Source organism: Erpetoichthys calabaricus, chromosome 9, assembly GCF_900747795.2.
Source record: "Erpetoichthys calabaricus chromosome 9, fErpCal1.3, whole genome shotgun sequence".
NCBI classification, from domain to species: Eukaryota; Metazoa; Chordata; class Cladistia; order Polypteriformes; family Polypteridae; genus Erpetoichthys; species Erpetoichthys calabaricus.
Genome location: NC_041402.2, coordinates 29,139,321 through 29,152,926, shown reverse-complemented (window position 1 = coordinate 29,152,926; position 13,606 = coordinate 29,139,321). Strand labels below are relative to the sequence as shown.

Here is a 13,606-nt window from a genome sequence, read left to right as displayed (position 1 = left end):
AAAATGTTCTTTTTTTTCTCTGCAGAGTGCTTCTATTTAGAGTACAAAAAAGTACTAAGAGCTTTTATATTTTTCCCTTCCCCTTCTCAGTTTTAAGTGGAGGCATGTATTTCAAAAGGAGCAGTTAAAAAAATCTTTTTCATAAAATGCATGTTGGAAGTAGGATGAATGAGTGTATTTTTTGTGAGTATTAGAGAGAATATACTTTTTGGGCAAATCAGTGACGTTGTAAGTAGAAAATGTGCATTATCGTTCACCGGAGTCACTGGGGCTTTATAAACCAAAGCTGAAGTCAATAAATAAAATGAACTTTAACACCAAAGTTTTCTTATAAGAAGTTTGTTTAGGTGTTCAAGTACTTAGTCATTTGCAAGAGTCACCCCTTTAAATCAGTTTGGACACTGAAGGGTGTGCCATGCTTCTTTTATGTCATGGGTGCCATACTGTTACAGATCACATGACACATGAATCATGTGCTCTGCAACCAAAGAATATAGTGACTACAGTTTGAAAATTTCAAAGCTTTGACATTAATATTGTATTCTTTTCCTTCGGTGTTATAACAAAGAAGACAATGTGTAGTCCGCTTATTTAATTTATCAGTGACTGTATTATCCACAATAAATGGAAGTTTTATTTTATTTGTTTACTAATCTCTCATTTTCTTTCTCCCTCTGACAGTTTGCAAAAAAAAATTCTCTTTAAGTTCTATCTTCCATTTTTTTAATTTAGATTTTTTGTGTGCTTTACATAATGCATTTCAATTTGTCATTTTTTTTTATCTTATACTTTCATCCATCCAGCACACTTTATTATGATTTATGAAGCAAAATTATTTTTGTTGTTTGCCATTTTTTACTTTTTGTTGGATTATTTCTGTGACTATATTATTATTATTAAGTGAGAAAAGAAAAAATTGTACTGTATAGGTTTGATGTAAAACCTAGTCCTATTGTTAGTGTTTCGATACCAGGTTTGCTGTAAAGACCCCTGCGAGTCTGTTTGTCTTCTTTCAAACACACACTTGTATAGTGAAATGCAACAATTTATTAATTATTTAATTGAATTACAGTTTTTCTGTATGAAAGGTTTGGGTTTTACTTGTTACAAAAAAATTGTATAAATTATTTTCCGAAGGGTTGGGCAAGGAATTAAGTGGTTATCAAAGCATATAGTACTAAGCACCACAGATAGTGGTTTAGTAGTATTTCTATAAAAATGTCAGTTGCATTTCTGTGTATGCATGCCCACACCCACATTCATACTCCTACTGGGTCAAGTTTGGAATTCCCAGTTAATTTAATACATGTCTTTGGGAATGTGGGTGGAGTACCCTTGTTGCCATGGGGAGAATGTACAAAGTCCACCCAAAAGACATCCAGGTTTAAACTCAGAACTCTGGATCTATGAGGTGTGCCACTGTGCTGCCATCAAAGAAAAAAATTTCAGTATAAAAGTGCAAAACAAGGGCATATGGCTTGGTGGGAGTGTCTAATGGTTCAAACTGTCAGCCTGGGAATGCAGTGTAAAGCAACTAGGGGTGCATCAATACCATTTTTATCAGACCAAGTACGATTACAGATACTTGCCTTTTAGTACTTGCCTATACCATTGTAGTGAGACTAAAGGCTGGAAGATGGAATTTATTATGTCCATCAACTGACAACTTTGCTATTAACATCAAATATAAGACTCATAACTGGAATATAATTATTCAGAATTGAACAAATATTTCAGAAGGGTACAGTCCATAAAATGGATCAAATTTTGCAGAAAAAAATCAAAAATCACATACAATTAACATATGTAAACAAAACCAACATTGTTTCAAGTCTTTCAACATGGGATGTAATAGTACAATACAGTGGTCACAAGAATTTGGCTAAACATAGCAAGAACATTTCTCTTACTGGTATCCCATTTTCTTTTTAAGATAGCTAACTTATTGGTGTAAATGTATATAGGTCAAAAGACATTGAGGGGTGCTTGCCAATCAATAGGTCTTGAAGTCTTTTGGGAAGTAAAGTGGCAGATTATTTTTGATAAACAGAAGCATTTCTGCATGTTCAGCTGTAAGCATGTTTCTATTTTCATTAACAATATATGGCAGTACTCTAAATAATCTTTCGCTCTGTACAATACTGCATGGGGCTGAAAGATACTTCCTTGACATCTGAGACAAAGTGGGGAACCACTCTTTAACTGACCAGTACTTAAGTGGTTTGTGTGAATGAAAAACTGTGGTCTCTCCTTGGAATGTTTCCAGCTATATGGTAGCAACTACTGGAGCAGAACTCATTGATGCCTATACATTTTCATCAGCAATATCATTGCATATCTACATAATCCTGCCCAGCTGCCTCTAGGCCACACAATTCGTACAGCTACAGCAACACAATCTCTTCCGCCTCCTTGACTGTATTGATGGTTGACAAGAACTGATCATTATATATACAACTGGAAACATTTGTTTTTGATAATATGCATGCCAATTTTAGGTGAAATCAACAGAAAAAATTGATACTTAAGACATTTTATGTAAGCAATTGAAGGGATTGTTCAAACTTCTACATACTCATTCTAAGAAATGTTGAATATTGAGCATTTTTTTAATTAGCCACCTTGGAGAAGTAATTTATAATATTTTTTGCACACTCATGGTAAGAAGTCAGGACACAAATTAGTGAAATTCTATTGCTAACATATATATGTGTGTGTGTGTGTGTGTGTGTATATATATATATATATATATATATATATATATATATATATATATATATATATATATCCTCTAATAAAACCCCTGTGTGCGTCCAGTGTCCGTGTGTGTGTGTCTTCTGGTGAAGTGTGCATGCGCGGGGCACAGTGCGATGCTTCAAAGGCCGCCTGACGCGTCACACAAGACAGAGAGGGCGGGACCTATGAAATACCGCGTGGCCGATCCAATCGGATTTCGGTAAATGAGGGTAAGACCTAAAACATGAGGCACGAAAAATCCAATCAGGTACTGAGACACGGAGACCAGCTTCCCCAAAGAGGTGGGATTACTGTTTGTTGTTGTGCAAGTGTTCACTCTGAGGATGTCAGCTTGGCCCAGTAAAGTGTCAGTTGTTGAAGGGGTTTTCTTAAATATATGAATTTTCATGATATTACAATAGGATGACTTTTAAAAGTAGATATATTTTCGCGCACATAAAATCCGTTGCTGGGGAGACGCCACACATACAATAATCAGCTGCACGCCAGCACAGATTAAAATACTTGCTAGGGAACTGCACAGTACTTGCTGGAGAGACGCAACAGGCATGATTATCAGCTGCACGCCACACATTACATCAGTTGGTGGGATAATCTACTGATTGCCCACTGTGGTGACAGAAAATTAAATGCATTTTACGGAAATACAAACCAGTATTACTGCGAGTGAAAATTAAAGGCACACAATACAATGACGCATATTACAGCCACATACAAGCCAGTAAATATACAGCCATTTAATATAGACTGTTCCTACTAATGTTTATGCACTGCTGTTCTAGTGCCCGTTATTGTAATGGACTTAATGTCTAGTGTGTGTGTGTGTGTATATATATATATATATATATATATATATATATATATATATATATATATATATATATATATATATATATATAAAAATATACACTGTACATACACACACACTGTATACAGTACTTTGCAGATATTTAATGAAAGTTCACAAACATATTTGGTTTGCATGAATATTTTACTTGTTCTTGATTATTGTGTCAATAGACAGAGCATATTTTAGTTTTAATCATTCCTTTTACAAAAAATCAACTGGCACACTAGGATATTTGAATGTCTTTAACAAAAAAAAAATGAACATAGCAATAGGCCACTGTCTAGTTAATAAAGAAATGTGACATCATTTGTAGGCATTGAGCCCAGTGCTGAATTAAGAAGATATAACAAACAGGTGCTAATGATCAATGATTGTGATGGTGTAGGTCAGCTCCTTGCTCCCTCTTCCATAATGGGAGCCTCTTGAATCCATCACTGTCAATAACGTAACCGGATGAGCTGAGCTGATGTGGACAAAACACACCAAGCAAGGGGATGGTAAAAAATGCAAGTGCTTTTATTATAAAAACCAAGTCCAAATAGTGTCCAAAAAGTGCAGTGCTTAAAAGAGTTCAATAAATAAATAATCAATAAAAATATCAAAGTGCTGGTGAAGGTTAAAATCTGAATAAATAAATCCAGTTAAACGAGTTAAAATTCAGACAAGAGTCTTTAAAATTCTCATCCCTGGTGCTTTCCTTTTAAAACTGATGCCTCTCCGGCTTACCCTACTCAGACCTTGCAGCATGGAGAGACATCCACCAACAGGTGCAGACATCCATCAAAACTGGCTCGTGTCCCCACCGCCCTATCAACAGCATCCCATGGAGAGCCACTGGACCCTGTTCCCACGCCCACCTCAGCAAAAGTGCGCCATCCTCCCACCACTGCCAGTCACAGGCTTCATCAGGCGAGAGGATACTCCTGAGCATAACAATCACTCCTGCTCCTGCCTGCACAGCAGGAGTAATCCTCGTGGCTCCTCCTCAGCGCTGGCCACGCACTACCTCCTGAGGCACCATTCCTATCCACTTGCTTTCACTCTTAAGCACTGGCTTGCTGCTGCTCCTGCCCTTTTCTCGCTGTGTCCTTTAACCTACTCTCACTTTTGTTCTGTTTCTGTTGTCCTTTTTCTTCTTACACTTCCTTTTATAGACTGGGGATCTCTTGCAGGTGTGATCGCCTGATGATAAGGCATTCAGACTGCCCGCACGTGTCGTTAAGGCAATGCATGGATGGCTGACTGCCTCACACCAACCGGTAGACCGCTTGCACCTGCTCCCACTTCTCAGCACGAGCATGTTCATTATTTATATATTAATTAAAACCACTCTTTTTGAGGACCTGCTATACCACAATGATATCATGTATAGGTTAAACCAAAGTGGTTTACTGAAATAGTAGCAATTGTTTAGAGGGAACAAAATCTGGCTAGGGACAACCATACTTAAAAGGTGTGGTTTGTTTTATATATTGAAGTTTAACCTGCATATTTTACACCATGGGAAAGGGAACAAAGTGTCAATACACAAGGTGGCCATCCTAAAACATCTAGGTCTCTCCCAGGCAGAAATTTCTTGACATACCGGTATTTTGATGTGCTGTCTGTACTCTTCTACAGAAGGGCAAACAAACGGTTAAAGTCAAGGACTGAAAGTACAGTGGTCCATCATGGAAACTGAGTGCAGCAAACAAGAAAAACATGAAGGTTTCTTCTCTTAACAACTAGAAGCTGTCCAGAACTCAAAGAAAAAACTTGGACTCTGGTACACTCATCTACAGTCCAGAGAAGACTTGCCAGAAGTGGTCTTCAAGGAATAGTTGCAACCAAATGGCCATTTCTCCAAGGTGGAAATAAAGCATATTGACTCATGTACACACAAAAACATGGTGCATGGGATTCAAATAAGTATCAGCAGTTGCTTTGGACTGATCAGTCAAAATTGGAAATTTTTGGCTCCAGTAGAAGGCAGTTTGAGCGCCGAATGGCTGTCGAATATCTGCATGCAGCTGTGAAGCACAGTGGAGATTCTGTGCAGGTTTGGGACTGCATTTCTTCAAATGGAATTGATGACTTGATGAAAACTGATGTCCTTCCACCATAGAGTACAAGCATATTTTTTTTATCCCTTATGCATTACTATTAGAAAGGCATCTGATCAGTCCCAGCTTCATTCTGCAGCATGACAATGACCCCAAATACTTCCCAAAATCATAAAAAGCTATCTGCAGCAAAAAGGGGAACAGAGATTTCTGTGACTGAGTGCATGGCCTCCACAGAGCTTGGATTTCAATCTTTTCTAGCCAGTCTGGGATTATTTGCAGAGACAGAAGCAAGGAAGACAGCTAAAGTCTGCAGTGTTACAGTGGCAAGTTCTCAAACAGTCTTGGAATAACCCACAATGTATCAGAAACTACATAAAGTGGACCTAAGAGAATTGCTGCTCTTTTTAAGGCAAAAACAGATATTGATTAATGTTATTTCTATTTACTGAACTTTCTAGGAAGTTAATTGATTAATAGAAGCTGTTTGTGTAATGCTTTTTAAAAGCATTCTTGCTTTACAGCATTTTACACAAGTGCTCAAGACTTTTACACAGTACTCTGCATGAGTATATCTACAGTCAACTCCAGACATTTTGGCATCTCTCAAAGTCAGCTAAAATATTAATGTAATATAGATAATACATATGATTTTAATTTTTCTTGAATGTTTCTGGGTTTGTTTCCTGCCTTCTGCCCTGTGTTGGCTGGGGTTTGCTCCAGCAGACCCCTGTGACCCTGTAGTTAGAAAATAGCGGGTTGGATAATGGATGGATGGATGTGTGGAGAAATGGATAACTATTCATTTAATAAAAATAAATCCTACAAAACAGTTGTTTCATCTTCAGAATAGTTTATTCTGTAAAATGCATATGTGACAAAATATTGGGATCTTGAAGAAAAAAGTATAAAAACCAAAGGAATTTGCATCTTTGGGGAAAAATGTTTCTTAATATTACTTTTAGTGTCTAGGAACTTTATTGTTGTCTATAACCGTTTTACTGGGGTATAAATATGAGGTAACAGGTATCCTTTTGTCATCTTTCAACATGAGTTAAGATCTCAACCCAAATGAGGAAATAATCTGTTGAGCTGCATTGATTGTGGAATTCTGAAATTACAAACAGGGTTATAGAAACAAAGTTTGAAAAGAATAGAACTGTTGAAAGTTTGCAAAGTTGGGGACACATGCACATTCTGTAGTACTCCCACGCACTGAGAGGAGGATGCTAATAGAGGCACATACACATATACATATGTATATATGTGTGTGTGTGTATATATACAGTGGGGCAAAAAAGTATTTAGTCAGCCACCAATTGTGCAAGTTATCTCACTTAAAAAGATGAGAGAGGCCTGTAGTATTCATCATAGGTATACCTCAACTATGAGAGACAAAATGAGAAAAAATAAATCCAGAAAATCACATTGTCTGATTTTTGAAGAACTTATTTGCAAATTGTGGTGGAAAAAAAGTATTTGGTCAATAACAAAAGTTCATCTCAATACTTTGTTATATACCCTTTGTTGGAAATGACAGAGGTCAAACGTTTTCTGTAAGTCTTCACAAGGTTTTCACACACTGTTGCTGGTATTTTGGCCCATTCCTCCATGCAGATCTCCTCTAGAGCAGTGACGTTTTGGGGCTGTCGCTGGTCAACACGGACTTTCAACTCCCTCCAAAGATTTTCTATGGGGTTGAGATCTGGAGACTGGCTAGGCCACTCCAGGACCTTGAAATGCTTTTTACGAAGCCACTCCTTCGTTACCCGGGCGGTGTGTTTGGGATCATTGTCATGCTGAAAGACCCAGCCACGTTTCATCTTCAATGCCCTTGCTGATGGAAGGAGGTTTTCACTCAAAATCTAGACGATACATGGCCCCATTCATTCTTTCCTTTATACGGATCAGTTGTCCTGGTCCCTTTGCAGAAAAACAGCCACAAAGCATGATGTTTCCACCCCCATGCTTTATAGTAGGTATGGTGTTCTTTGGATGCAACTCAGAATTCTTTCTCCTCCAAACACGACGAGTAGAGTTTTTACATAAAAGTTCTATTTTGGTTTCATCTGACCATATGACATTGTACCAATCCTCTTCTGGATCATCCAAATGCTCTCTAGCAAACTTCAGACGGGCCTGCACATGTACTGGCTTAAGCAGGGGGACACGTCTGGCACTGCAGGATTTGAGTCCCTGGCGGCGTAGTGTGTTACTGATGGTAGCCTTTGTTACTTTGGCCCCAGCTCTCTGCAGGTCATTCACTAGGTCCCCCCGTGTGGTTCTGGGATTTTTGCTCACTGTTCTTGTGATCATTTTGACCCCATGGGGTGAGATCTTGTGTGGAGCCCCAGATCGATGGAGATTATCAGTGGTCTTGTATGTCTTCCATTTTCTAATAATTGCTCCCACAGTTGATTTCTTCACACCAAGCTGCTTACCTATTGCAGGTTCAGTATTCCTAGCCTGGTGCAGGTCTACAATTTTGTTTCTGGTGTCCTTTGACAGCTCTTTGGTCTTGGCCATAGTGGAGTTTGGAGTGGGACTGTTTGAAGTTGTGGACAGGTGTCTTTTATATTGATAATGAGTTCAAACAGGTGCCATTAATACAGGTAATGAGTGGAGGACAGAGGAGCCTCTTACAGAAGAAGTTACAGGTCTGTGAGAGCCAGAAATCTTGCTTGTTTGTAGGTGACCAAATACTTATTTTCCACCATAATTTGCAAATAAATTCTTTAAAATCAGACAATGTGATTTTCTGAATTTTTTTTCTCATTTTGTCTCTCATAGTTGAGGTATACCTATGATGAAAATTACAGGCCTCTCTCATCTTTTTAAGTGGGAGAACTTGCACAATTGGTGGCTGACTAAATAGTTTTTTGCCCCACTGTGTGTGTATATATATATATATATATATATATATATATATACAGTTGAACCTCGGTTCACGACCATAATTCATTCCAAAACTCTGGTCGTAAACCGATTTGGTCGTGAACCGAAGCAATTTCCCCCATAGGATTGTATGTAAATACAATTAATCCGTTCCAGACCGTACGAACTGTATGTAAATATATATATTTTTTTAATTTTTAAGCACAAATATAGTTAAGTACACCATAGAATGTACAGCGTAATAGTAAACTAAATGTAAAAACATTGAATAACACTGAGAAAACCTTGAACAACAGGGAAAACTAACACTGCAGTAGTTCGCGCTATAGTGCTAGGAGCTGCTCGCTAAAAACACATTTTTTTTAATGAGTTTTAAGCACAGGGGAAAAAATGAACATTTGAAAAATCCGTAATTTAATAAACCACCAAGAAAAGTAACATTGCAACAATGCAGGCTACGAACCGATCACTGTAAACAACTGAAAACAAAAACAAGCCTTCTCTTCCTTATGCGTCCCTCCCGCTCTCTCTCTCGCGAGCCTGTTAGCGCGCTCCTGTGTGTGTGCGCGCGCGTCTCTCGCGCTGCCTGTGTGTGTGCGCGCGCGTCTCTTGCGCTGCCTGTGTGTGTGCACGTCTGTCTCTCGCGCTGCCTGTGTGTGTGCACGTCTGTCTCTCGCGCTGCCTGTGTGTGTGCACGTCTGTCTCTCGCGCTGCCTGTGTGTGTGCACGTCTGTCTCTCGCGTTGCCTGTATGTGTGCGCGCGTCTGTCTCTCTCTGGCACTGCCTGTGTGTGCGCGGCTCTCTCTCTCTCTGCCTGTGTGTGTGTGCGGCTCTCTCTGCCTGTGTGTGTGCACGTGGCTCTATCTCTCTCTCGCTGCCTGTGTGTGTGTGCCCGGCTCTCTCTCGCGGGCTGCTTATGTGGGTGCGCGGCTCTCTCTCTCTCTCGCTGCCTGTGTGTGTGTGCCCGGCTCTCTCTCGCGGGCTGCCTATGTGGGAGCGCGGCTCTCTCGCGCGCAGCCTGTGTGTGTGTACGGCTCTCTCTCGTGCTGCCTGTGTGTGTGTGTCTCGTGCTCTCGCTCTCTCTCTACCTAGCTGCACAGGAAATGCACAGGGAGAGACTGAACATGTACAAACCGAAAGGGAACCTGGCTTGTTCGTATACTGAGTGTGTAGTCGTGAACCGAGGCAAAAGTTTGGCAAACTTTTTGGTCGTAAACCGATTTGTACGTGTACCGAGACGTATAGTTAGGTCCATAAATATTTGGACAGAGACAACTTTTTTCTGATTTTGGTTCTGTACATTACCACAATGAATTTTAAATGAAACAACTCAGATGCAGTTGAAGTGCAGACTTTCAGCTTTAATTCAGTGGGGTGAACAAAACGATTGCATAAAAATGTGAGGCAACTAAAGCATTTTTTTTAACACAATCCCTTCATTTCAGGGGCTCAATAGTAATTGGACAATTGACTCAAAGGCTATTTCATGGGCAGGTGTGGGCAAGTCCGTTGTTATGTCATTATCAATTAAGCAGAATAAAGGCCTGGAGTTGATTTGAAGTGTGGTGCTTGCATGTGGAAGATTTTGCTGTGAACAGACAACATGCGGTCAAAGGACCTTTCCATGCAGGTGAAAGAAGCCATCCTTAAGCTGCGAAAACAGAAAAAACCCATCCGAGAAATTGCTACAATATTACGAGTGGCAAAATCTACAGTTTGGTACATCATGAGAAAGAAAGCAAGCACTGGTGAACTCAGCAACGCAAAAAGACCTGGACGTCCACGGAAGACAACAGTGGTGGATGATCGCAGAATCATTTCCATGATGAAGAGAAACCCTTTCACAACAGCCAACCAAGTGAACAACACTCTCCAGGGGGTAGGCATATCGATATCCAAGTCTACCATAAAGAGAAGACTGCACGAAAGTAAATGCAGAGGGTGCACTGCAAGGTGCAAGCCACTCATAAGCCTCAAGAATAGAAAGGCTAGATTGGACTTTGCTAACGAACTTCTAAAAAAGCCAGCACAGTTCTGGAAAAACATTCTTTGGACAGATGAAACCAAGATCAACCTCTACCAGAATGATGGTAAGAAAAAAGTATGGAGAAGGTGTGGAACAGCTCATTATCCAAAGCATACCACGTCATCTGTAAAACACGGTGGAGGCAGTGTGATGGCTTGGGTGTGCATGGCTGTCAGTGGCACTGGGACACTAGTTTTTATTGATGATGTGACACAGGACAGAAACAGCCAAATGAATTCTGAGGTGTTCAGAGACTTACTGCCTGCTCAAATCTAGCTAAATGCAGTCAAATTGATTGGGCGGCGTTTCATGATACAGATGGACAATGACCCAAAACATACAGCCAAAGCAACCCAGGAGTTTATTAAAGAAAAGAAGTGGAAATTTCTTGAATGGCCAAGTCAGTCACCTGATCTTAACCCAACTGAGCATGCATTTCACTTGTTGAAGACTAAACTTCAGACAGAAAGGCCCACACACAAATAGCAACTGAAAGCCGCTGCAGTAAAGGCCTGGCAGAGCATTAAAAAGGAGGAAACCCAGCATCTGGGGATGTCCATGAGTTCAAGACTTCAGGCTGTCATTGCCAGCAAAGGGTTTTCAACCAAGTATTAGAAATGAACATTTTATTTCCAGTTTTTTAATTTGTCCAATTACTTTTGAGCCCCTGAAATGAAGGGATTGTGTTAAAAAAATGCTTTAGTTGCCTCACATTTTTATGCAATCGTTTTGTTCACCCCACTGAATTAAAGCTGAAAGTCTGCACTTCAACTGCATCTGAGTTGTTTCATTTAAAATTCATTGTGGTAATGTACAGAACCAAAATTAGAAAAAAGTTGTCTCTCTTCCAAATATTTATGGACCTAACTGTATGTATGTATATAATGGAATGGAATGGGAGGTCGGAGGGTATGAGAGGGATGTAAGGAACAAATATAGTCTCCCCTGAACCAGTTCCAGTGAAGACTGTTATCTTAATAATGATCTTGTGCAGAGATTTGATCTGAAGCCTGGTGCCGTTACAAAGTTTTGGTGGTGGTAAGTTTCGTAGTAAAGTGGTGGAGTAAACGAAAAGGCAAGAGTCACCAGCGGGAAGACGTGAAGCAAGGCGAACAATAGCAGCATGATGAACAGCTGAGGAAAGTCCGGAAGCGAGTGAGGAGACACATAAGCGCGGGATGTCGTTAATGTATATAGACAGGGAGCCAACCACATGGTAGGTGCGTGGACAGCGACCGTGCGGAAAAAGGAAGGGGGAGGGGGGCGGCCCTTGTGCATCTCTGCCGTGAAATAAATCCTCTTATTTGCCTTTCTTAATTATGTAAAGTCAATTGAATTGAGCACAGGTGAACTAAAAACATACTGTAGAAACATCTCAGCAATGATGAATAGAATAGGATGCATCTGATCCAAATCTGAAGCATCATAGCAAAGGGTCTGAATACTTGTGTCACTATGATATTTCAGTTTTATCTTCCTAAGAAATTTTAAATACTGGGTATTGCTCTGTGAGAAGGATAAAATGAATGTTTCCTCCTTAGCATTAGACCTGAGCGTTACTCGGGCTGCAAAAACCATGCTAAAAGCGTCAGTCCCGAGTCTCACTTGGGCAACTGTACTGATGAGTCTTGCATAAGCGTTAGAACCCAGAATCACTTGGGCTGTAAAAGTGCTGTCAGTGCCGCAATTCTTTGGACAAATTATATCTGAATGTAGGTTTTCACTAATTATGAAATATCTGCACTTTACCAACAATGAAGACTTTGATTAGAATACCCATCCAACAACCAAAATGAAGAAAATTTGGGACATATACCAGACAATTGTAGTAACATTTTGGATCGTTGACATTCTGGACCGCAATGTTAGCATTGATGAAAATCTCATTTCTTATAAGGGCTGACTGTCATGGATACATTACATTGCATCAACAACAGCAAGATTTGGCATAAAGCTTTATGAGCTTTGTGAATCTAAAATGGGTTATATTTGGAATTCGGTTCCATTACACAGGGAAATGGGCAATATTTGATCGCAATACAATCAGTATGTTGCTACGTCATCAGTGCTGACTTTAATAGATGCTCTGCTGGATCAAGGTTACTGTGCAACCATGGACAGTTTTTGTACTTCGCTAGAGCTATTTGACATCTTGCTGCAAAGAAAGACTTGACGCATATGGAAGAGTAAGCCCCAACTATCGTGGCATGCCTGAATACTTGGCAGAATTACAGCGAGTTGCGCTAGTAGTGTGGCAAAAGTGTAAAGTGCTTGTGCTGACATGGAAAGACAAGAAAGATGTTTGTATTCTTAGCATTGTACATAATGCAGCTACAGTCACTGTACAGGCAAAAGACATCAAGCAGGTTACAGAGCCTTGTGCTGTGGTCGACTACAATAGCACAATGGGAGGCGTAAATCGCGTGGATCAACAATTGACTTTCTATCCTGTTATGTGGATGCAGCAAAAGAAATGCTACAAAAAGATATTTCGTCATCTGGTGGAACAGTGCATTTGGAATGCATTTGTGTTATACAAACAAAATGCTGGCAAAACTGTATATCTTGCAAACTTTACATGCTAGCTTGTAGAACAAATCATTGTTGCACATTCACCATCCCCACTACCGCTAAAGAAATGCAGTCGACCCAGCACATCAAGGATCAATCCAAAGTGTCTTATTGGTAGACCTTTTATTGATTATATACCTCCAACAGAAAAAAAACAACAGAATCGAACTTGTACCTGTGCAATGTACTGTTCAAAAACTGATAAATCCAAAAAGAAATATGCTATTATTGTCCCAACTGTGACATTGGATTGTTTCTTTCACCGTGCTTTAAGATTTACCACAAAAAGAGATTATATACTATTTTGGCATCATTAGTATTATTATTATTTTTGTTATTATTGTTCATGTTATTATTTTTATTCATCATTACTATTATTATTTGTATCATTATTATACTTTTGAGATGCAATTGAAATGGAATTTTTCATACCAAAAAAAAAATGAAATGCTTTTTACATCTTTT

General features: G+C 39.5%; 1 protein-coding gene across 3 annotated transcripts in view; it reads left to right on the top strand.

Annotated features, from left to right (window-relative positions):
- LOC114657408 (rab GTPase-activating protein 1) overlaps nucleotides 1-13,606 on the top strand; it is a 211,885-nt gene that overhangs the window by 96,741 nt on the left and 101,538 nt on the right. The gene's annotated exons all lie outside the window — the stretch shown is intronic.